This window comes from Odocoileus virginianus, chromosome 6, assembly GCF_023699985.2.
Source record: "Odocoileus virginianus isolate 20LAN1187 ecotype Illinois chromosome 6, Ovbor_1.2, whole genome shotgun sequence".
Taxonomy (NCBI): Eukaryota; Metazoa; Chordata; class Mammalia; order Artiodactyla; family Cervidae; genus Odocoileus; species Odocoileus virginianus.
The window spans coordinates 4,710,007-4,735,575 of record NC_069679.1 but is presented as its reverse complement, the minus strand read 5'-3'; the positions used below and the strand labels follow the sequence as shown (position 1 = coordinate 4,735,575).

The 25,569-nt window shown below is 43.2% G+C and overlaps 1 long non-coding RNA gene across 1 annotated transcript in view; it reads right to left on the bottom strand.

Annotated features, from left to right (window-relative positions):
- Positions 1-1,156: 1,156 nt before the first annotated feature.
- Positions 1,157-25,569, bottom strand: part of LOC139035550 (uncharacterized) — a 34,581-nt gene continuing 10,168 nt past the window's right edge. Inside the window, exon 2 of the long non-coding RNA XR_011488131.1 lies at positions 1,157-2,217. This is a non-coding gene — a long non-coding RNA (uncharacterized lncRNA). The remainder of the gene's footprint in view (positions 2,218-25,569) is intronic.

The following is a 25,569-nucleotide window of genomic DNA, read 5'->3' as shown; positions in this document are numbered from 1 at the left end:
GACTTAACACACACACACACACACACACACACACACACACAGGTGAAGGATATAGCTTACTTAACAGGTTGGTCTTCTGAAAAGAAGGAAACTTAATTATCAGTGCAGACTAGATCAGGAACAGTTAAAGGAGACAAGGACTCAAAAGGCAAAAGAGAAAAAGAAAACTATTTTTTAATTTCACTGCAACACTTATAAACACTTAATATTCACAAAGACTGCTGGGCTCTAAATGGGTGCCTTAAAAAATGCTGCTGGCACTTTAAAAACTTCCATGGGTAACTAACTGAAAATAAATAAAAACTGGGCAGAAGAAAATTTCCACAGTCAACTCCACATGCACTAGTAGTCACAATCAAAGCCCATGAAAATGTGCTGCACATCAGGAATTGTTAGAGACATGCAAATCAAAACCACAGCGAGGGAACACTGCACCTGTTTGGAAGGCCAGCCTTGGTCTACAAAGGTAAATGGTGGAGAAGACATGGAGGAAAGAGAACGCATATGGTGCTGATGAGGTATAAATGCTAAGAATCACTGTTGAGAGGAGTATGGGACTGCTTTTAATTTTTAGTCAAGCTGAGCTTCCCTGATAGCTCAGTTGGTAAAGAATCCACGTGCAGGAGACCCTGGTTCAACTCCTGGGTCGGGAAGATCCCCTGGAGAAGGGATAGGCTATGCACACCAGTATTTTTGGGCTTCCCTTGTGGCTCAGCTGGTAAAGAAGCCACCTGCAAATGCGGGAGACCTGGGTTCAATCCCTGGGTTGGGAAGATCCCTTGGAGAAGGGAAAGATTACCCACTCCAGTATTCTGGCCTGGAGAATTCCATAGACTGTATAGTCCATGGGGGTCGCAGAGTCAGACACAAGTGAGCAACTTTCACTTTCACCAAGACAAACACGGATTCCAGCCCAGGTCACAAGAGGACTTAAAACATGTCCTGCTCAGCATTCCCCCATTGTCAGCACCAACAAGGGCAGAAGGTGCCTGAACAGCGGCCCTGCCTGAAGCCGGCAGACAGCCTAGGTGAGGGACACAAAATCAGTCACGTCTCTTCATCGTCAGGTGGTTAACGAGGCTCCCTCCTCATAGCAAAGGGCTCCTTAACTCCAAATTCATTTTGCACAGAGAAGAGGAAAGAATCAGACATAAGCTATAAACTAAATCAAGTATCTTTATTTTTAAATATAAAATATAAAAAGTGAAGGATAAAAGCAGCAAAAATCATACTTTAAGTGAATAAATTATAAACTAAATCAACTATATATTCTGACATATTAAAAAAGAGGAGGAAGATGGAAGCAACACAAATTTCTATAAGTGACTAAGTGGGTACCACTCAAGTTCTAGTCTACTCCACCGCTAGACTCGGCTGCACACACCATCTGGGAACCAGAGTTGCTCTTTCCATCACACCAGGGGGAGGCTTCTTTGTCACCGGGGCACGGACAGAACACAAGTCTGTGCCTTCAGGCACCTCTTCTGCCAGGCTCCAAGCAGAAGAATCCACTTGATTTGTGTGCTTCATCTTTTCCTGCAGGTTAATGGTGGTAAGATGAGGCAAAGGAAGCGCCTAGAACTTGGGCACCTCCCCTTTCTGCAGTTGTTTTATTTTCTTCTCTTTCTGTAAGTGACTTTTTTGAATCAAAAGAGAAAGGGTGTATTTCCACAGTTCTCCTCACTGGGATTTTGGGCTTCAAAGGTATTCCACCAAGGGACAGTTATTGAGCTCTTATCACTACTGACTGCTCCTCATCCTCATCTTCTTGGGTAGGTTTTGGGGTTCTCTTCTTCCGAACAAAGGCAGGAGTCCTGGGGACAGTGAGTGGAATTTCTTTCTTCTCAGGAACACCCACAACATCTAACAAGATGCGAAAAGGGCAAGGCTTCACATAAATTTCAAGTGTTTATCCTCCAATACACTCTGCTTCTCGCTGTTTGATTCTTTTCTCCGTTTCAAAATCAAAGCCAATAGGCACGGTGGGTGGCTGGCTTCTCTGGCAGTTTCTTAGGGAGAATGTCCCCACTGTAAAGAATTCCAGAATCCAGTTTCCGTGCTTTTAATATGTAGAGCCCTGCTTCTACAGGATTACATTTCTTAGATTTTGCATTTATTTCCAACACCTCCACCACGTCTTGCTGCATTTTTTTTTTCTCTTCTCTGACTCTTACTTCTCAGTACTTTTTAGGATCTTTTGTATATGGGAAAAAGAACCTGAAAAAGAATAGATACGCGTTTATGCACGACTGAATTAAGTTCCTCTACACCTTACACAAACACTGTTATTGCCATGCTCTCCGGGAAACAAACTCACTCAGAGGGACAATGCAGATAGTGGAGTGCAGTTTATTACACCGGCGGGCCCAAGGCAGAGTCTCCTCTTAGCCAAGGACCCTGACCAGCATTTGTGAAAATCTTTTATACCCCATGTGTACGTGTCCAAACCCACCAGCCCAAATCCCTTGAGACTTACATAAACAAAGGTAGGGTAAATACAACTACAATAACCCCATCATTCACGTGTTATGTGTTCAAACAGTCAATAATCAATAAGCCCGCAGTTACATTCCAAACAGTTAATAATCAATAAGCTTGTGGTCACGTTCCAACCAGTTAATAATCGATAAGCCTGTGATTACATCCCGATAGATATGGAAAAAATTTATGACCTGTCCGGAGACAGGGGTGATTACGGTATGTTTCCTCTTAGGCAATGAGTAACCTGGATGTGATCTTCAAGATTCCCCTGTCTGGAGGGGGTCTTATCCTTCCGTATCGTTCCCGCAGGCACTAAAGCAGAGAGTTCAGAGTCCACTGGAGAGGCAACCAAGCACAGTCAGCACAGATAGGCCTGAGATGGAGTCCTGGCCCTATGAATTCCTTCTTCAACACAACATCGGAAATCAACTTTTTTATTCCAATATAAGATCAAAATGAAATTGCACAGAAAGAAAGAAGAAAGGGGCATGAAAAAATGCTGCTGGCACTTTTCATGACAACAACGTGTAAAGCTGTGCTGATGGGTACTTAATATTCAGAAGGCCCATGGGTTTGTGAGTAAACAACACCTGCCTTCAGGGACTGTTCTAGGAGTGTTCGTCAAAACACAGGGCAACGTTCAAAAGCCAATTGCTAGATGTTTCACTCATACCCTTTAAAAAAACAAATCACAGAATATGATGTTAACCTTGCTAAATATTAGAGACATCCAAATCAAAACTACAATGAGGTATCACCTCACACTGGTCAGAATAGCCAACGTCAAACACTCGACAAAGAACCAAGGCAGAAGAGGGTGTGGAGAAACGAGAACCCTCCTCCATCGATGCTGGAATGCCAACTGGGAACAGCCACGATGCAGACAGTGTGCATGCCTGCTAGGGCATTCCAGTCGTGTCTGACTCTTTTTGACCTTATGGACTGTAACCCGCCAGGCTCCTCTGTCCATGGGATTCTCCAGGCAAGAAACACCGGAGTGGGTTGCCTCCAGGGGATCTTCCCCACCCAGGGATCGAACCCACGTCTGTTTACTGTGTTGGCAAGTGGGTTCTTTACCACTAGCGTCACCTGGGAAGCCCATGGAAACAGCGTGGAGCTTCCTTAAACAATGAAAATGGGAACGAAATTACAATATTCTTGTTGACTTAAAAAATATTCACAACCTAAAAGTTGAGAGTTATGTTTTATTCAGTGGGAATTTTTAGGACTTCAAGCTAAGGAGACACCATCTCAAGCAACCCTGAGAGAACTGCTCCTGGGAGGGGAGGGGAGGAGCCAGCTTACACAGAGATTTGTAACAAAGGGAAGGTAGTCTGAATATCAGAAGATTACTGTTAAAGAAAACCAGACATCTTGAGTCAAGGAATTTAGTGCTTTTCTGTGTATGGGAAGATGCAAGAGTCAGGGCTCACTGAAATCATTCCTTTCATATGCACCTCACCTATTTGGGCCAGCATCCTGTTTCACATCCTGAACTTCCTTTCCTCAGGGCTCACCTTAGGGAGTGTCTGCAGTCTGATGCCTGCTAAAGAGCAGATATTCTTCTCGTTCCTGAGTTCCTGAGGTCTCACCGGCTCATACTGGAGAGTTGCAATTGCTGCTGTATATTGCCACCCTGCTTATTTAACTTATATGCAGAGTACATCATGAGAAACGCTGGGCTGGATGAAGCACAAGCTGGAATCAAGATTGCCGGGAGAAATATCAGTAACCTCAGATATGCAGATGACATCACCCTTATGGCAGAGAGTGAAGAAGAGCTAAAGAACCTCTTGGTCAAAGTGAAAGAGGAGAGGGGGAAAGTTGGCTTAAAGCTCAACATTCAGAAAACTAAGATCATGGTATCTGGTCCCATCACTTCATGGCAAATAGATGGGGAAACAGTGGAAACAGTCACTGACTTTATTTTGGGGGGCTCCAAAATCACTGCAGGTGGTGATTGCAGCCATGAAATTAAAACGCTTACTCCTTGGAAGGAAAGTTATGACCAACCTAGACAGCATATTAAAAAGCAGAGACATTACTTTGTCAAGAAAGGTCCGTCTAGTCAAGGCTATGGTTTTTCCAGTGGTCATGTATGGATGTGAGAGTTGGACTATAAAGAAAGCTGAGTGCAGAAGAATTGATGCTTTTGGACTTTGGTGTTGGAGAAGACTCTTGAGAGTCCCTTGGACTGCAAGCAGATCCGACCAGCCCATCCTAAAGGAGATCCGGCCTGGGTGTTCATTGGAAGGACTGATGTTGAAGCTGAAACTCCAATACTTTGGCCACCTGATGCAAAGGGCTGACTCATTGGAAAAGACCCTGATGCTGGGAAAGATTGAGGACAGGAGGAGAAGGGGATGACAGAGGATGAGATGGTTGGATGGCATCACCTACTTGATGGACATGAGTTTGAGCAAGCTCTGGGAGATAGTGATGGACAGGGAAGCCTGGTGTGCTGCAGTCCATGGGGTCGAAGTGAGTCAGACGTGACTGAGTGACTGAACTGAACTGAACTGAATCAGCTCTGAATATTCACAAGGCAGGCAGGGCTGGAAAGGACACCTGCCCTCAAGTGAAGTCCTTGGGGTAAATCACAAAAAAATGAATTTAAAACAGGGTTGACGTTCAAGAAGCCAATTTCAACAGGCAAACTGTACTCACACTGTATAGGATCAAAAAGCACATGGAAACGTAGTCCACATGACTAATTATCAAATCAACGCAAATCAAAGCAACCCTGAGGAATCACCTCACCGTGGTCAGAATGGCCACCGTCAGAAAGACCCACACAGAATAAACGCTGCAGAGTTCAGAGACAAAAGGGGATCTTCCTTCTTTCTTGGTGGGGGTGTAAATGGGCGCAGCCACGGTAGAAAACAGCACGGAGGTTCCTTAAAAAACTCAACACACAGGAACCATATGATCCCACTCCTGGGTTGAGATACAGAGAAAATCATAATTTGAAATGACTCGTGCACCCCTATATTCAGAGAAGCACTGTTTATTAGAGCCGAGATGGAGAATCAACAAACATGGCCAGAGACCAAAAATGGAAGGCTGAATGAGACAGCTAGACACTAGAATACTCCTCACTCTCACTCTTAAAATAGAATTAAATAATGCCATTGGCAGCAGCAAAGATGGACCAAGACATTACCATGTGCAGTGAAGTAAATCAGAGAGAGAGAGAAATATCATCAGATATCACCTACAGGAGGAATCTATCAATTTATACCAATGAACTACTGTACAAAACAGAAAAAGACTTACAAACTTTGAAAACCAACTTACAATTACCAAAAAAAAAAAAAAAAAAATTAGGGAGAAGGGTAAAGTAAGACTTTTGCATTATCACATACACACGTATATATATCCAATAGATACTCATAAAGAACATAGTGAGTTGCACAGAGAACCCTACTGAACACACTGTTCAGAGCAAGAATAGATATACATCTAGATACATTCAAATCAGGTTCCTGGACACCTAAAACAGCATAGTAGAAATCTGCACTATTCCAATATATAATAAAGAAAGTCAATACCAAAGAATGTTCAAACTACCATACAATTGCACTCATTTCATTGCAAGGTAATGCTCAAAATCCTTCAAGTTATCCTTCAACAGGATGTGAACAGTGAAATTCAAGATGTTCAAGCTGGATTTAGAAAAGGCAGAGGAACCAGAGATCAAATTGCCAACATCCACTAGATCGTAGAAAAAGAAAGGGAATTTCAGAAAAACATCTAGTTCTGCTTCACTGATTACACTAAAGCCTTTGACTGTGTTCAGTTCAGTTCAGTCGCTCAGTCGTGTCCAACTCTTTGCGACCCCATGAGCTGCAGCATGCCAGGCCTCCCTGTCCATCAACAACTCCTGGAGCCTACCCAAACTCATGTTCATTGAGTTGGTGATGCCATTCAACCACCTCATCCTCTGTCGTCCCCCTTTCCTCCTGCCCTCAATCTTTCCCAGCATCAGGATCTTTTCCAATGAGTCAACTCTTCGCATCAGGTAGACAAAGTATTGGAGTTTCAGCTTCAACATCAGTCCTTCCAATGAACACCCAGGACTGATCTCCTTTAGGATGGGCTGGTTGGCTCTCCTTGCAGTCCAAGGGATTCTCAAGAGTCTTCTCCAACACCAAAGTCCAAAAGCATCAATTCTTCTGTGCTCAGTTTTCTTTATAGTCCAACTCTCACATCCATACATGACCACTGGAAAAACCATAGCCTTGACTAGACGGACCTTTCTTGACAAAGTAATGTCTCTGCTTTTTAATATGCTGTCTAGGTTGGTCAGAACTTTCCTTCCAAGCAGTAAGCATTTTAATTTCATGGCTGCAATCACCACCTGCAGTGATTTTGAAGCCCCCCCAAAATAAAGTCAGTGACTGTTTCCACTGTTTCCCCATCTATTTTCCATGAAGGCTTGAGAGTCCCTTGGACTGCAAGGAGATCCAACCAGTCCATCCTAAAGGAGATCAGTCCTGGGTGTTCATTGGAAGGACTGATGCTGAAGCTGAAACTCCAGTACTTTGGCCACCTGATGTGAAGAGCTGACTCATTGGAAAAGACCCTGCTGCTGGGAAAGATTGAGGGCAGGAGGAGAAGGGGACAACAGAGGATAAGATGGTTGGATGGCATCACCGACTCAATGGACATGAGTTTGGGTAGGCTCTGGGAGTTGGTGATGGACAGGGAAGCCTGGCGTGCTGCGGTTCATGGGGTCGCAAAGAGTCGGACATGACTGAGTGACTGAACTGAACTGAACTGAGCTGATGGGACCGGATGCCATGATCTTAGTTTTCTGAATGTTGAACTTTAAGCCAACTTTTTCACTCTCCTTTTTCACCTTCATCAAGAGGCTCTTTAGTTTTTCTTCACTTTCTGCCATAAGGGTGGTGTCATTTGAATATCTGAGGTTACTGATATTTCTCCCGGCAATCTTGATTCCAGTTTGTGCTTCATCCAGCCCAGCATTTCTCATGATGCACTCTGCATATAAGTTAAATAAACAGGGTGACAATATACAGCCTTGACGTACTCCTTTTCCTATTTGGAACCAGTCTGTTGTTCCATATCCAGTTCTAACTGTTGCTTCCTGACCTGCATACAGATTTCTCAAGAGGCAGGTCAGGTGGTCTGGTTTTCCCATCTCTTTAAGAATTTTCCACAGTTTGTTGTGATCCACACAGTCAAAGGCTTTGGTGTAGTCAGTAAAGCAGAAGTAGATGTTTTTCTGGAACTCTCTTGCTTTTCAATGACCCAATGGATATTGGCAATTTGTGCCGGGAGCCAACACACGAAATCCCACCCATGACAAGGTCATGAGGAGAAGACCTGACGGGCGAGGTGGATCAGGTTTTCAGGGATTCCGAAAAGCTGCCCCCGGCGCTCACCTTAAAGATGATATCTGTTTTTCTGATGCTTGCTTCAATAGACTACTCCCTAATTTTTGTGATACAGGCAGAAGGCCTTCCCTGATCTCTTTTCAAATAAGAATCAATTTAGGACTTCAATCAATAAGTTTTTTGGGTGGTGGTATTTTATGAGATTATCCAGGGTGAAAGGAGTGTTTTAATTTAAACTCCTTTGCTGGTATTTTAGTTTGTTTGGCAAATGAGTTTATGCCCTTGGTGCTAATATGCATGATTGCTTATATTATTTTAATTAGCATAAAGAACCTGATCATATAAAGGCCCTAATAGATACAGAGCCCTTTGGGGGGTGAAGGAGCCCTATTAGAAAATATAAGAAAAAACTATTATAAAAGTGGTTATTGGCTTAACGTTTGCTTGCTGTGTTTTTGCTTTTAGTGTGCTAAGGCTGTGCTATGGAAACCATTGTTAATATAGTTGTAGATCTAGAAAAATAAGAGCTTAGCCCTAGTGTTGTAACAATGAAATAGTTGTTAATTATTAGCCAGGAGTGCTAGGCAGACGCTGCCTCATTAAAGCCGCAGAGTCTGTATGGGGTAAACTTTTAGATAAATTTAACTGACAACTTTTGCAGAAGAATTGATGTTGGTATTAACAGGGTCATATTTTTACTATGTTGTGACATGGTGTACTGTTGCCCTATGAGACTGTAACTCTTCTGTTAAGATCACCACAGAAACAGAAAACAGGTTTACATTCACCTGACTTACATAAAATGTTAATAAGCCCCAAGGCCAAAAGATAATGTGTAAAGATTTATTATAGAAACAAAATGCAGAAAGCATCTTGTTCTTCCATAAGGACAAACTGATGTAATGTAAACTAACCCTGTATAAACATGAGTAAGCATCTTGTATCTTGGATACATTCTGAGTGAGGGTATATAAACTGTTGTCAAAAAATAAAAGACAGACTTGGCCCTATCAAGACTGATCTTATGTGTCTTCTATCTCTCGCCAAAGCCGTTCATCCTGAGGGTACCCCCTGGATCCTGCCGAGGCTGGACACCAGCAAATTTGATCTCTGGTTCCTCTGTCTTTTCTTAATCCAGCTTGAACACCTGGAAGTTCATGGTTCATGTACTATTGAAGCCTGGCTTGGAGAATTTTGAGCATTACTTTACTAGCGTGTGAGATGAGTGCAATTGTGTGGTAGTTTGAACATTCTTTAACAATGCCTTTCTTTGGGATTGGAACAAAAACTGGCCTTTTCCAGTCCTGTGGCCACGGCTGAGTTTTCCAAATTTGCTGGCATATTGAATGCAGCACTTTAGCATCATCATCTTTTAGGATTTGAAATAGCCCAACTGGAATTCCATCACCTCCACTAGCTTTGTTCATAGTGATGCTTTCTAAGGCCCACTTGACTTTGCATTCCAGGACGTCTGGCTCTAGGTGAGTGATCACACCATCGTGGTCATGAAAATCTTTTTTGTATAGTTCTTCTGGGTATTCTTGCCACCTCTTCTTAGTATCTTCTGCTTCTGTTAGGTCCATACCATTTCTGTCCTTTATCAAACCCATCTTTACATGAAATGTTCTCTTGGTATCTCTAATTTTCTTGAAGAGATCTCTAGTCTTTCCCATTCTATCATTTTCCTCTATCTCTTTGCATTAATCACTGATGAAGGCTTTCTATCTCTCCTAGGTATTCTTTGAAACTCTGCATTCAAATGGGTATATCTTTCCTTTTCTCCTTTGCCTTTAGCTTCTCTTCTTTTCTCAGTTATTTGTAAGGCTTCCTCAGACAACCATTTTGTCTTTTTGCATTTCTTTTTCTTAGGGATAGTCTTGATCACTGCCTCCCATAGAATGTCATGAACTTCTGTCCACAGTTCTTCAGGTACTCTATCAACCTTTGAATCTATTTTGAACAGTACAAAAAGGCAAAAAGATATGACACTGAAAGATGAACTCCCCAGGTCGGTACTTGCCCAATATGCTACTGGAGAGGCATGGAGTAATAACTCCAGAAAGAATGAAAAGATGGAGCCCAAGTGAAAACAACACCCAGATGTGTATGTGACTGGTGATGGTAGTAAAATCTGATGCTGTAAAGAATAATAATGCATAGGAACCTAGAATGTTAGGTCTACGAATCAAGGCAAATTGAAAGTGGTCAAACAGGAGATGGCAAGAGTGAACATCAACATTTTGGGAATCAGTGAACTCAAATGGACTGGAATGGTTAAATTTAATTCAGATGACCACTATATCTACTATTGGGCAAGAATCCCTTAGAAGAAATGGAGTAGCCCCCATAATCAACAAAAGAGTCCAAAGTGCAGTGCTTGGGTGCAATCTCCAAAACAACAAAATGATCTCTGTTCATTTCCAAGGCAAACCATTCAATATCACAGTAATCCAAGTCTATGCCCCAAACAGTAATGCTGAAGAAGCTGAAGTTGAATGGTTCTATGAAGACCTACAAGAACTTCTAGAACTAACACCCAAGAAAGATGTCCTTTTCATCATAGGGGACTTGAATGCAAAAGTAGGAAGTCAAGAGATACTTGGAGTAACAGGCAAGTTTGGCTTTGGAGAACAAAATGAATCAGGGCAAAGGCTAACAAACTTTTGCCAAGAAAAAGCCCTGCTCATAGCAAACACCCTCTTCCATCAACACAAGAGATGAATCCACACATGGACATCACCAGATGTTCAATACTGAAATAAAATTGATTATATTTTTTGCAGCCAAAGAATGAGAAGCTCTATACAGTCAGCAAAAACAGTACTGGAATATGACTGTGGCTCAGATCATGAACTCCTATATGAAACATGCATATTTATTGAAGAAGAGAAAATAAACCTCAACAGTCAATAATGAGTTAATGTTGAAATTTACTGAGGGAATAAGCTCTGTAAAGGGGCACAGGATCAGACAAGCTTTGTTGGGGTTGGGTGCCAAGCAGAAGGTCAAATCAGTGGCAGGAGCTAGGACACAAAATCCAGAGGATGCACAACTCTCTAAATAGGCCTCCATCAATGTCTTTAGAGCTAGAGTGTTTTCCAGCCAAATCAAGACAAGGAGTTCATGACCAGGTTATAATCTATGTTAGAGAGTATGGGGATCCATCTTGTGCCTGCTATTTTGATAAGCACAGCTTCAGCAATATAGTATACATCCTGCTCTCTCTCATTTTCTTTTTCCCTCTCACTCTTAGACTCTTGCTCTGTGTTCACTAAATAATTTGCAATAAGGTATACTAACTACTTCAGTTGCCCTTTGTTTTCAAAGTCAATCACTACCCTGCTGGCCTTTCAGGTAAATAGGACTTACCTAAAACACTTAGCAAAGCATTAAGATTTACATAGTTAGAGGAGAATCAGGCTTGTCCTCTATCAGTTGTAAAATTTCTATTGTTTGTAAGCATGATATTAAAAGATGTTTGCTCTTTGGAAGAAAAGCCATGACAAACCTAGATAGCATATTAAAAAGCAGAGAGATTACTTTGCAAGCAGAGGTCCATATAGTCAAACTATGGTTTTTCCAGTAGTCATGTATGGAGTGAGAGTTGGACCATAAAGAAGGCAGAATGCCAAAGAATTGATGCTTTTGAACTGTGGTACTGGAGAAGACTGTTGAGAGTCCCTTGGATTGTAAGGAAATCAAACCAGTCAATCCTAAAAGAAATAAATTCTGAAAATTCATTGGAAGAACTGATGCTAAAGCTGAAACTCCAATACTTTGGCCATCTGATGCGAAGAACTGACTCATTGGAAAAGACCCTGATGCTGGGAAAGAGTGAAGGTGGGAGGAGAAGGGGATGACAGAGGATGACGTGGATGGATGGCATCCCCAACTCGATGGACATGAGTTTGAGCAAGCTCTGGGAGATGGTGAAGGACAGGGAATCCTGGTGAGCCCCATGGGGTCACAAAGTGTCAGACGTGGCTGAGCTACTGAACAGCAACAATAAAGCATGAGAGGCTATTCTCAATGTGCAAGGGTGAGAGCGGATTTCTTCCTATGGTTTAGCAGTTATTTCAATAAAATACTTAAGCATTGTTTCAGGAATAGTGAAGAAACAAATGTTGACCAATATTCACTTGTCCCTTTAAAATGCACCCATAAAAATTTGAATCATCAGCCATTCTGACTGATTCTGAACCAGGTGGAACGATCTTATGCCCTAGCATAACTATTCTCATTTCCGGGGATAAGTGGGCATAGGTAATCCCCCCAAACCATAGCTTTTGCTCTCAACGAAAGATTATCATCAAGAAAATATAATTATCAACAGATCAGATGTCTTACTTCTGTTAGAATATGTAACATAGTGGGAGCTATTCAGGAAGTCTTACAAGGACCAAACAAATTTAATTGGCTTTGCTGAATGCCATCTTGCTTTTTTATTTCTTCTTTCTCCCTTTCTCCTCTCCTTTCCTCCCTTCTCCTTTCTTCAGACATTCATACTGAGCACACTTGTTTCTAAGCTTACTTTAAAACTGAAGCATAGTTGATTTCCAAAGCTGTGTTAGTTTTCAGATGTATAGCAAAGTGATTCAGTTTTGCATACATATATATCTGTATCTTTTTTCAGATTTTCCTCTTAGAGGTTATTACAAAATATTGAGTATAGGTCCCCATACTACATAATAGGTCTTTGTTGATTATCTATTTTATATATGGCAGTATATATATATGTTAATCCCAAACTCCTAACTTTTTCCCCCTCCTTCCCCTTTGGTAAAACTGTTTGTTTTCCATGTCTGTGGAGCCATATCTGTTTTGTATATATTAATTTGTATAATTTTATTAGATTCCACATATAAGTGCTGTCATATGATATTTATATTTTTCTGTCTGGTTTACTTCACTTAGCATGAAAATAGGTCCATCCATGCTGCTGCCAGTGGCATTATTTCATTCATTTTGATGGCCAGTAACACTCATTGCATATATATATATATATATATATATATATATATATATGGGCTTCCTTGGTGGCTCAGACTGTAAAGAAGCTGCCTGCAGAGAAAGAGACCCAGGTTTGATCAATGGGTCAGGAAGATGCCCTGGAGAAGGAAATGGCAACCCACTCCAATACTCTTGCCTGGAAAATTCCATGGACAGAGCAGCGTGGCAGGCTACAGGGTCATGGGATCTCAAGGAGTCACTCACGGCCAAGTAACTTCACTTCTCAAGAATCAGACTGCTTGCCCCTTCTTGCTGCGAGGTCATCTGACAGTATGTTTCGCCTGATCAGGGTAAACACAGGCATGGCCATCCACATTCCCAGAACACTCTCCACCGATATTTTTGTTCAGAATCGGTGCACTGTGTGTATGCTACGAGTGTTTTTACACAGCTCTAAATGAGGAGGGAAAAGTGTTATCTTCAAGCTGGAAATCCAGGCAGTAAGGAAAATCACTATATTCTTCCTGTGAAAGCAGGATTGTTGCAGCGCTCCTTGCCACTTCTTAGTGGGAAGTCATCACCCAGGCACTTTCATCAAATTCAGCTGAGAACAGGTGTGCAAGTCAGCACCCACAGAACACTCCCCACTGAACTTGTTAATCAGCAAATGGTGCAATCTGTCCTTGGGCTCCCTTACACAGCTTTCTAACTACAGGGACATTTGCTTTTCTTAACACGGGATTTAGAGCCTAATTGTAGAAGCAGCATTTCTTAGTGCAGCTGCAATTCCTTGCCGCTGGATCATTTCCAGTGGAATGTAAACTCCTTTGGTAACAAAACTAGATGGCGCTCAGCACTCTCAGACACACAGCCTGTTTCCTCATGGGCAGTCCCAGTATGACCTCAGTATGGGTTCATAAGGCTCGGAAATACAAGGAAACATACTGGTTGTGACTTTGGAAATTAGGGGCTCTGTGCAAACCTGGGGTTCTCACATCTTAAAATCTAGACAGTTGCTGATTGACAGATTCCTGAAAAACACTCTTTTTTGCCTTCATTCATCAAAGGAACATAGATTTCACAGCATTCTGTTTGCTGAGAGCAACAGACTGCTCAGAAACCCTTGCCTGGAAGTCATTTTTAAGTAAAAATTTCCCCTCACATGTGTTACAGTAGGGAAGGCTCCCACACTTACAGGGAAAAGCAAGAAAACATCAAAATGTCTCTTCCATCAATTTTTCTCTGTCGGAAGGATCCAATGGTCCCAGGTCTCTCTGGAAAATTCTTGGATACTGCAGGGACACATACTGAGTGTGAACCTGCATACTGGACCTTCTTGGCAAAATTAGCATTTTCTTTCTGTTGGCTCTAAAAAGGTGCCGCCTAGCAGTTACCTAAAAATCCATCCAATTGCTATTTTCTTACTTGTGACAGCAATATCTTTGGTCAACCTTTAGAGATTTGTGAAGCAGAAGACGGCTTGCGACTCCTAGCCGCTGGCCCATTTCCAGTGGAATGTCAACTAATCTAGGTAACAAGAGTACGGCACCGCACTCTCAGACACAATCCTGCAGCCTGTTTCCTCATGGCCAGTCCCGGTATGACCTAGGAATGCGTTTACAAGGATCGGAAAGCGCAGGGAAACATACTGCCTTGACCCTGGAAATTAGGGCCTCTGGGCAAACCTGGAGTTCTCACATCTTAGAATCTAGACAGTTGCTGATAGATAGATGCCTGAAAAGTGCTATTTTCTTGCCTTTTATTCTTTGAAGGAATGTACGTTTCCCAGCATTCTGTTTGCTGAGAGTAACACTCCTTGCAAATCCTTGCTTGGAGCTCATTTTTAAGTAACAATTTCCCCTCACAGGTGTCATAGTAGGGAAGGATCGCATAACTATAGGTAGAAACAAACAAAGAAAAAAACCCATGTTTCATCAATTTTTCTCTGTAGGAGAGCTCTAGTGAGCGTAAGTCTGTCTGGAAAATTCTTGGATAGTGCTTGGACACATGCTCAGTGTGAACCTGGATTCTGGACCTTGTTGGCAAATTAGAATTTTCTCTCTGCTGGCCCTAAAAGGTTGTGGGCTAGCAGCTGCCTAATAATCCATTCAATTGATGTTTTCCTACTTATGACATCACTAGGTTTGGTCAAACCTTTGGGACTTCTGAAGCAAGCAGGCAGCTTGCAACTCCTTGAGGCAGGATTATTTCCATTAGAATGTCAACTAACCACTTACCATCATTTCCTCTGGGACATTCTCATCGTTCTCATTACAACCTTTCTCGTTTAGGATGATAAGCTTGCCTGCGCTGAGTTCCTCTAGCTGCATATCTAGAGGCTTTAGAACAGCAGCAGGGCCAACATTCCCACAAGCAGTGATTTCTCCTACAGCTCCATCTGTGTTCGTCTCACTTCTAGCTTTATTGCTTTCATTTCTCCTGTGCACTTTCATCTCTACTGGCCAAATCTGGTTATCCACTTTGTAAAACATCACATGGTTAACCAGGAGACAGCACAACGATGTGCTCTGCCCTCTGAGGGAACTAACAGATGGGCGGTGACCAATCCCTAGCAGGATTTGAGAGAAGTAAGGTGAATACTGGTCCCTGATCTTGCAGCACATGTGTTACATAGGGACGGATCTGCGGACCTAACTACTTACAACTAATATACCATAGTAACTGAAACTTGAACTGCGCTGTTAGGGAACTGGTTTATTTAACTAAGTCAATGTCAGTGAAATTGATGGGCCTGGGAATTATATGAATTCGAGGACTGCCGATACACTGCTTGTTTACATTGATCCAGTCAGGCTTGAAGCTGGCTGGCTGCTGAGTAAATAAATGATTACATTGGGCCTGCCTAAATAATCCAGGATAATCTCCCATCTCCAAGTCAGCTGATTAGCAGCTTTAACACTACCTGCAAACTTAATTCCCCTTTGCTATTTAACCTCATATATTCTCAGGATCCTGGGATTTGGCCGTAGACATCTCTGAAGGGCCATTACTCTGCTGACAGTAACTCTCGACTCAGTAGGATTAAGGCCCCTACCTTCCCTTTAACTCCCTCAAAACTCCCATCTTCTAATTTCTCTCACTTTGACATCCCCAAGCTTCCTGTCATTTATATACTGTTTTGTACCCATAATTAAACCATTTGTATTACATTCATGGATTCATTCTAAAATCTGAAAAAATCAGTAACTTACTTAATTTTACTATATCATTCGAGGCTCAAAGTAATTTTCCCCTCAGAATTTTGAAGGTGTTGCTCCATTGTGTTACTAACATCCAGTGTTTCAAATGAGATGTCTGATGCTAATCTGATTTTATCTGGGGGAGTAGGGGTAGGAGGAACTCTGTTCCCAAGTATTCTATCCACAGGAGGTTGGGTAGGGGTGATGATGGGTATTACTTACTATTTAAGAATCTCTGTTAATACTCCTGCTTTTTTGCGGAGTTTCACCCTGGCCCTCTCCTGTCTCTAGAGGGCCTCTCCATGGTCCTTTTGTTGGACTAGGTCCCTCCCTGGGAGCATTTCCCTGACTTGTGGCTTCTATTTTAAGTAGCAGCTTCCCCACCCAGCCTTATGCACCACCATTTTCCTCTTCCAGTTTTCTATTTTTCAGAAACTGTCCATATCTGTCATCTACCCTCATTTGCTTTAATGTAAGGAACTTGTTCCTGTTATGCCTTTGAAAGTGAAAGTGTTAGTAGTTCAGTTGTGTCCGACTCTTTGTGATCCCCTGGGCTGTAGCCAGCCAGGCCCCTTTGTCCATGGAATTCTCCAGGCAAGTATATTGGAGTGGGTAACCATTCCCTTCTCCAGAGGATCTTCCTGACCCAGGGATCAAGCCTGGGTCTCCTGCATTGCAGGCAGACTCTTAAAGATCTGAGCCACCAGGGAACTATCATTTTAAATGAATGAATGTAAGATCCCTATCTTATACCACTAAAATAACTCAAAATTAAAGACATAAATATAAGATCTGAAATCATAAAACTCCTAGAAGAAAACATAGGGAAAAAGCTCCTTGACTTTGGTCTTGACAATGGTTTCTTGGATATGACACTTAAAGCACAAACAACAAAGGCAAACAAATGAACAAACAAAAAAAGTGGGGCTATATTAAACTAAAAAGCTCTGCATAATTTTAAGTCAACAAAACCTATGGACAGGAAGAAAATATTTGCAAAGCACACATCTAATAAGGGGTTAGTATCTGAAATATGCAAGCAACCCAAATTCAATAGTAAAAAAATCAATCTGATTAAAAATTGGGCAATGGACTGGAATAGGTACAGGTACAAGAAAACAAATGTGCTGATCATCAGGGAACTGCAAATTGAAACTACAATGAGATATCCCACCATACTTGTTATGAAGGCGACAATAGATAAGACAAGCAAGACAAATGCTTGCAAGGATGTGGAGAAAAGAGAACCCAAGAACACTGTTAGTGAGAATGTAAATTGTACAATCACTGTGGAAAACATTATGGTGGTTCCTCAAAAAATTAAAAATAGATCTACCATATGATTCAGCAATTCTACTTCTCAGTATATATCTGAAAGAAGTGAAATCACTATCTGGAAGAGACACCAGTGCACCTTCATATTCATTGCAGCATTATTTACAATAGTAGAGGCATGGAAAAACTCTGAGTGCGTATCAATGAATGAATGGATAACAGAGCTGTGAGATATATAATAGAATATTATTCAGGCATAAAAAGAAATCCTGCCATTTCTGACAACATGAATGGAACTTGAGAGTGTTATACTATGTGAAATAATCTGACAGAAGAAGACAAATTATGCATGATCTCACTTATAAGTGGAATCCAATAAAAGTGAATTTACAGAAAAAATAAATGTAGATATTGAGAAAAATGGGTGATAAATGCTATCATTAAATCTGCCATTTTTAACCCCAAACCTCTTCCCTTGTGTTTTAAAATTCTTTCACCAGAATGGAAATATAAGACAAGCCTCATCATATGAGCTATCCTCATCCTGAGGTGCCCTGGTAACCCCTTGTCCTGATTTGGGCATAAGAGCTCAAAATGGGACATGATGGGGTTCCCTTGCCCCTGCCTCCCATCACCTAAGAGCTTGTAGTTCTTGGCTCACTCACTTCCCTGAAACCCAGGGACTCCAGCGTTAACTATGGTAAAACTGAATCCCAAGAGTTCATATCTTAACAATTTGATTCTATTAATCTGAACTAACAGCTATTCAAAGGCCTGTCTGCCCTCTGTGTAACTCCCTGTAAAACTCCTGTGTGTTTCCTGTATAGTAACCCTGTACAGTTCCCTGTATAACTGACTCATAGATAACTCTGATTAGGTGGTCAATGGGAAAATGTTCCTTGCCATATCAGTAAATACATGATGTTGCAGCCATCAAGACATCACATTATAGGCCCCCAAAGTGAGCCCCGAGGGAACTCAGGATAGAAAGAGAATGCCTGCCATCTAGCAGTCAACTGCTGCAGTCACCCTGATGGTGCGCCTTGCGGAGACTCAGGATGAGAAAGTACGGGATACTGGCCCCAGACAGCTGAGGAGTGATTTCAGTGAGCCCAGACTCTTGCATCTTCCCATACATAGAGAAGTACTAAATGTCTTAACCAGATACCTGGTTTTCTATAATTAAGAGTAATCTTTTTGCTATTCTGACTTCCTGGTCTTTGTTGCAAAAATATTTGCATATCCTAGCTCCTCCCTTACCTTTTCAGCGTAGTCCCTTAGAGCTATCTGAGAGACTGTGTCCCAGGCTTAAGTCCTCCACTTTGTCTGCCAAGTAAAACATAATTTTCAACTTTCAAGCTGTGCATTTTTTTTTTCAGTCAGCAAGGTAAGATATTGTGTCCTCTTGGAGATTTCCATGGAGCAGGGCTTGAGGAAAGATGCTAACAGGCATTACCTATTGACCAGGGTCCAGGCTGATCGCCCCCTGCATCTGGTTACAGTGGACATACAGGGGGGATCAGCATAAATTTGGCATTCTTAGAGACATAAAAGCCGAAAGACTTTACATTTACTGGTATTTCTTTCTCCTAAGCCCTGAACGTCACACCTACTCTTAGGGTAGAAGCTAAAACATTCTACTCTGTCTAATCCTTTTCCAAAAGTCTCTGTGTTCCAGAGGAACTTAAAAGAAATAGCAGCAGGAAATCTAGTACTTCTAAAAGGGAAATCTCCCCAGGTTATCTCAGGATGAAAGTATGAAGTCATTACTGTTAACTTGTCAGGGGCTGGAAGGTGAATCTGGAGACTATGCACAGCACAGGCCCTTCACAAATTGGTATCTAAGGTTTTCCTTGGGGACGATTTTTTTTTTTAATTAACTTATTTATCATTTTTTGGCTGTGGTGGGTCTTCGTTACTGCACACAGGCGTTCTGTAGCTGTGGGACCACCACAACTAGAACCGGGGGCTACCGTTCATGGAGGTGTGCAGGCTTCTCATTGCAGTGGCTTCTTCTGTTGCAGAGCACAGGCTCTACGTATGTGAGCTTCAGTAGTTTCAGCTCTTGGGCTCAGCAGCTGTGGGACAGAGGTGTGCTCAGAGGCAAATTGGATTGTCCCAGACCAGGGAAAGAATCGGGGTCGCCTGCATTGCAAGGCAGATTCTTAACCATCGGACCACCAGGAAGTGCCCTTGGGGGCGATTTCAGTCGAGACTTTTCTCTGCTGCTTGGGCAGTCCTCTGCTTTCCTCCTCCTCTTGTCTCTACCTCCACACCTTTAAGTCTACAGCGTGGCCTTAACTCTGCATTTTTTACTAAGTGCCCTTACACTCCAGCAGAGAAACTAGACAGAACAAATCACTGGTGCCTGTTCCCTTCCTCAGTTACCTGTGACTCAAGCCATGTGCCCCATCTTGGATTTTATACTTTGAGGGGTGGGTCAGAAACGACTGTGCCTAAGGTTCCACTGATTTCTCCAAATGATGTAGTCCAATTATGGACCGGGAGCCCCCTGCTTTTAAATAAAGTGAAGGAACAGGAGTGTTTAGTCTTGTTTTCAGTGCTGGAATCAGCATAGGAAAAAAAAAAAAACACAGAGAAAAATATAAAAAATTGTTGACTCATGATGTCAATTCAATAAATGCATCCTTTCTCCCCCCGCTTAAAGCACCTGTGTTTTTTGTTTGTTTGTTTTGTTTTTTAACTTTTCATTTGGGTTTCAGAGTTATTAACTTTCATTGTTGGGGCCAGTGTGAGGCAAGAAGGAGAGACTCCATCTTGAAGCCTGTCATCCGTCTTTAAGGCAGGATGCAAACGGGGCCTGAACCCTGCCCAAGGGTGAGGAGACCACTGCTAATGAAAACCAGGTCTCCTGGAGACTTCTCTCCCTACCGATGGCAAATGGAGACTGTAGCTGAGGCCAGGTTGCTCCTGTTAGATTAGCCATGGAGACATTCCCCCCTTGATGTATAATCATTGTTCTCCCCCTTCAACCTTAATTGCTTGTCCTCCTATCACCTACTTGTTGTAAAACTCAATCACATACAACAAAGAGGTTGCTATCATGTAACCAGTCACCTAGCTGGGGTGGGGGGGTGGGTAAAAAACCAGGCCTCTCAGAAACATCAGGGTCCTTGTTGGGAACTGATTCCCCTTGGACCCGCTGGCGTAATAAACTGTACTCCACTGTCTTGAGTGTCCTCTGAGGTGTGTTTTGCGACTCCGGATTCCACAACATTTCTGGTATGTTGGCTGGGAAGCCCCCGGAGATACAGGCCCATTGAGCCTCTGCCTGCAGCTCGCGGGGATGAGAGCCTCTGGGAGGGGAAGGCGCCTCCCTCTGTGGATCGGCTCTTGTTTTAGCGATTTGTCCTTCCAGGTGGACTTCACAACTCTTGTCGACAGAAGGGAAGCGTGCAGATAGATTCCACTGTAACAGTGGAAGAAGGGGCCTGAGCAACCCCTTGGGGCTGGGTGAGTGTTTGGCGGCTGTGTCCTCGTAGGCGTGGTAGGGAATTGTTTACTGAAGTAAGTGGTACTCTGTTAACTAAGCCTGTACTGGTTGTTTGTCAACAAATCTTTTGGTTCCCAAGGGACTGTCCCCTTTCCCGAGACACCCCCCGTTTTCCTTAGGGACTCTGGGATACCCCAAAGCATTGTTTGGGGTCGGATTGGGAACTGGGGCTTTGGACGCACGTTTGCCTGCACCAACCAGTGATAAGACGGTCTTGGATTTAGCAAGGATCAGACTTGTGCAGAGAAGAGTATGTGGAAGCCTTAGTTGATTGGATCTGGCTGGCTACCGAGAGAAGAGCACAGAGGTAATACAGAAGGAAAGTAAGATGGGTAGTGGAGAACCCAAGCCGATCGTTCTTGGATGCATGATTAAAAACTTCAGAAAGGGCTTTGGAGGAGACTATGGTGGAAAGCTAACCCAGAATAAGCTTAGAAGCTTTTGTGAGATAGACTGGCCATCCTTTGGGGTAGGACGGCCCTCAGAGGGAACCCTAAAATTGGACAAAGTTCGGGCTGTGTACTCTGTGGTAACCAGGTAGCCAGGCCACCCACATCAGTTTCCATACCTTGACTCATGGCTACTAATTGCACAAAACCCACCCCTCAGGCCCGGGTACGTTAACTTGACAAATGAGAAAGCAAGATTTTGCTGGCGCAGGCAGAACCCAGGTAAGAAAAGTCGAAAAAAAGAATATATCAAGATCCAGAGGAAGAGGGGCTTCCATTTCCTCCACCACACTGGGAACACATGCAGACTCCCAGAGCAGGAGGAGAAAGTAGGAAGACAGAGAGATTTTCCTCCCCCACCTCCCCCGGTACAGGTAGCTCCTTTCCCTCCTGCTGCACCACCGAGTACGATGGGAGAAACTGTGCCAGCATTATACCCCCCTCCCTGGTTCAGAGGAAGGAAAAAGGGAGAGCCGAGTGTTCAGAGACGGATGAGGTCTACAAAGAAGTCTCAAGAGAGAGAGGTTTTGCAGATGCCTCTTAGGGAAGTCCAGGCAGCACCGCAGGTGGGGTCAGTTCAGCTCATTTCAGCTGCTCAGTCGTGTCTGACTCTTTGCGACGCCACGAACTGCAGCACGCCAGGCCTCCCTGTCCATCACCAACTCCCAGAGTTTACTCAAATTCATGTCCATGGAGTCGGTGATGCCAGCAAACCATCTCATCCTCTGTTGTCCCCTTTTCCTCCCGCCTTCTATCTTTCCCAGCATCAGGGTCTTTTCAAATGAGTCAGTTCTTCACATAAGGTGGCTAAAGTATTGGAGTTTCAGCTTCAGCATCAGTCCTTCCAGCGAATATTCAGGACTGATTTCCTTTAGGATGGACTGGTTGGATCTCCTTGCAGTCCAAGGGATTCTCAAGAGTCTCCTCCAATACCACAGTTCAAGAGCATCAACTCTTCAGCACTCAGCTTTCTCTATAGTCCAACTCTCACATCCATACATGACCACTGGAAAAACCACGGCCTTGACTAGACAGACCTTTGTTGGCAAAGTAATGTCTCTGCTTTTTAATATGCTGTCTAGGTTAGTCATAACTTTTCTTCCAAGGAGCAAGCATCTTTTAATTTCATGGCTGCAGTCACCATCTGCAGTGACTTTGGAGCCCCCCCAAAATAAAGTCTGCCACTGTTTCCACTGTTTCCCCATCTATTTGCCATGAAGTGATGGGACCAGATACCATGATCATAGCTTTCCGAATGTTGAGTTTTAAGGTGGGGTCAGATTGGCACATTCATCCTGGCCCCACTGCTCTTTACTACCAGCCATTCTCCATATATAAGGAAAGGGGACTATTAACTGCAACTGACAGAGAGATAAAAAACAAAGAGGAAATTTCGCTGCTGTTGGAAGCACCGTGGGAGCCCGCTGCAGCGGCAGTAATGCACTGTAGAGGCTGCCAGAGGGTGGACACACCTCAGGTGGAAGGGAGCTGTCTGGCCGACCGAAGGGCAAAAAGCACCGCCAGGACAACATAGCAGCCAAACTTATGGTGATGCCTGTGGTGTCGAGCCTACTAACCACCCAGGTGGCCCCAGTCTATGATGAGGATAAAACCACCTGGGCACGAACTGAGCAAGATTTCAGCTTGGTACTTTGTCATACCATGTCTAATAGCCGTTTGTGTGCACCCCAATGTTCATCGCAGCACTGTTTATAATAGCCAGGACATGGAAGCAACCTAGGTGCCCATCAGAAGACGAATGGATGAGGAAGCTGTGGTACATATACACCATGGAATATTACTCAGCCATTAAAAAGAATTCATTTGAATCAGTTCTAATGAGATGGATGAAACTGGAACCCATTATACAGAGCAAAGTAAGCCAGAAAGATAAAGACCATTACAGTATACTAACACATATATATGGAATTTAGAAAGATGATAACGATAACCCTATATGCAAAACAGAAAAAGAGACTCAGATGTATAGAACAGACTTGTGGACCCTGGGAGAAGGCGAGGGTGGGATGTTTCAAGAGAACAGCATCGAAACATGTATATTATCTAGGGTGAAACAGATCACCAGCCCAGGTTGGGTGCATGAGACAAATGCTCGGGCCTGGTGCACTGGGAAGACCCAGAGGGATCGGGTGGAGAGGGAGGTGGGAGGGGGGACTGGGATGGGGAGTACATGTAAATCCATGGCTAATTCATATCAATGTATAACAAAAACTACTGTAATGATGTAAAGTAATTAGCCTCCAACTAATAAAAATAAATGGAAAAAAATTTATAGCCGTTTGTGCAGATGCAAGCCGCGCATGTGTAACCTGTGCCAAGAATAAGGGGACGCTCCTTTTAAACATCTAGAAGTGGACTTCACTGAGGTAAAGCCATGCCGAGGACACAAATATCTGCTGGTGATGGTATGTACTTTTACGGGATGGGTAGAAGCTTACCCCACCAAGACTGAAAAAGCAAAGAAGTGGCCCGATTCTTGCTGAGACACATTATTCCTAGGTTTGGGTTCCCTCTGAGTGTTGAATCAGATAATGGGCCTGCATTTGTGGCTGAATTACTCCAACTGGTCTGCAAAGCAGTAAATATTAAATGGAAACTACATGCAGCGTATAGGCCACAAAGGTCAGGAACAGTTGAGAGAATGAACCTTACCATCAGGGCGACTTTGGCAAAATGGCTGCAAGAAACTGGTGCCCCCTGGATGGACATGCTGCCCTTGGTGTTAATGAGGATCAGGATGACCCCCTGGTCCCACGGGTATTCCCCCTATGAGATAATGTTCGGGAGGCCTTCTCCACTTATTCGGGAAGTAAAGGGAAATTTATTACCAAGAGGAGGGATGAGGTGTCACTGAAACTGGAACAGTTGGGGGAGGAAATCCATGGTATCAGCCCTTATGTTCAAGAAAGGATTCCACTTTCCTTAGATACTACTACACACCCATACTCACCAGGAGATTTAGCAAAGGATTGGAAACAGCAGACGCTATCCCCCACCTGGAGAGGGCCGTACACTATTGTACTAACCACTCCCACTGCAGTTAAAGTTGCAGGCATCACTCCCTGGACTCACCACACTTGGCTCAAGACAGCAGTGGAGGGAAAGGGATACTGAACCGCCCACACTAACCCAGGGGAACCCCTGAAGACCCGACTCATCTTCCATCGACGACCACAGACCCAGGATGGAGCTGCTACAGATGACTCTGCTATTCCTTTTCAGAATGACAACCCTACTGGGACTGCAAACTCGGGATGAAGTGTTCCTGTCCTGGGCCCAGTTGTATGCAAACTTCCATAACACCTCTAACTGTTGTGTTTGTGGGGCCATGCCTTTGTCAGTGACCGATGGACTTCCTTGGTGGGTGTCTCCCTTTCACAGAGGGGACTTTAGCCCACTCTGTTCCTCTTTTGAGACAATAACGGGAAACATTTCTTTCTTTGGTAACTCACAACCTGTCGCTTCTTTCTTGGTGTAAACTGGACTCTAATCAGATTGATCAAGGCCATGGGATGACATTTAAAGTAAATGCAAGCTTTCCAGAAGTAGCAAAAGCCTACACTTTTTACTTAAAAAATTAAAAAAGATAAAAACTCTATGGCCAGTAAAAAGGGCCAATCCATCTGGTACTTTGAACAATTTTACCAGATATGGGATAAATATATTTGAACGACTCCAGAAAAAGGCCAACCTATTGTCCCTGCCCCTATCTGTTGGGAGCAAAGGGAACAAAAGATTGGATTTGGTGACTGTCCCATGGATCCAAAAGAATGAAAATATGTGGTATATTTGTCCTCTGAGCAATGCGAACAAACATAAGAGGTCACTTATCGCCCAGATTTACCAGCTTGCTGGCCTGGCTCAGACTGGAAGTGCAACCCTGGGATCTGGTGGGTGGCCCCAAATGGCACCCAATGACTGTATGGATAGAACTTAGGGCCTTGGCTTCCAGTCGGTTGTGTTGGCTGCTACACTTTAGGATTTGCCTTTGCTCGTGGAAGTATTAAGCCATCCTTACAACAAGCCCCAGTAAATTTGCCTTATTTACATGCAGTGGGCAAGGTCTGTATTTCAATGGTATGATTACATAGCTGCCTTGTTTGTACCGTCTATAGAAACAACAGATATTATGATTAAAGTAGAAGCTCTAACTTCATGAAACAGGCCCTCCTGGACAACACAAAGGCAATCCAAGTTTTAAATGAAGAACAAATACAAATGAGAAAGACAGTGATTCAAAATTTGATGACTTTTGACATACTTGGGCTTCACTGGTGGCTCAGAGGTTAAAGTGTCTGCCTGCAATGCGGGAGACCTCG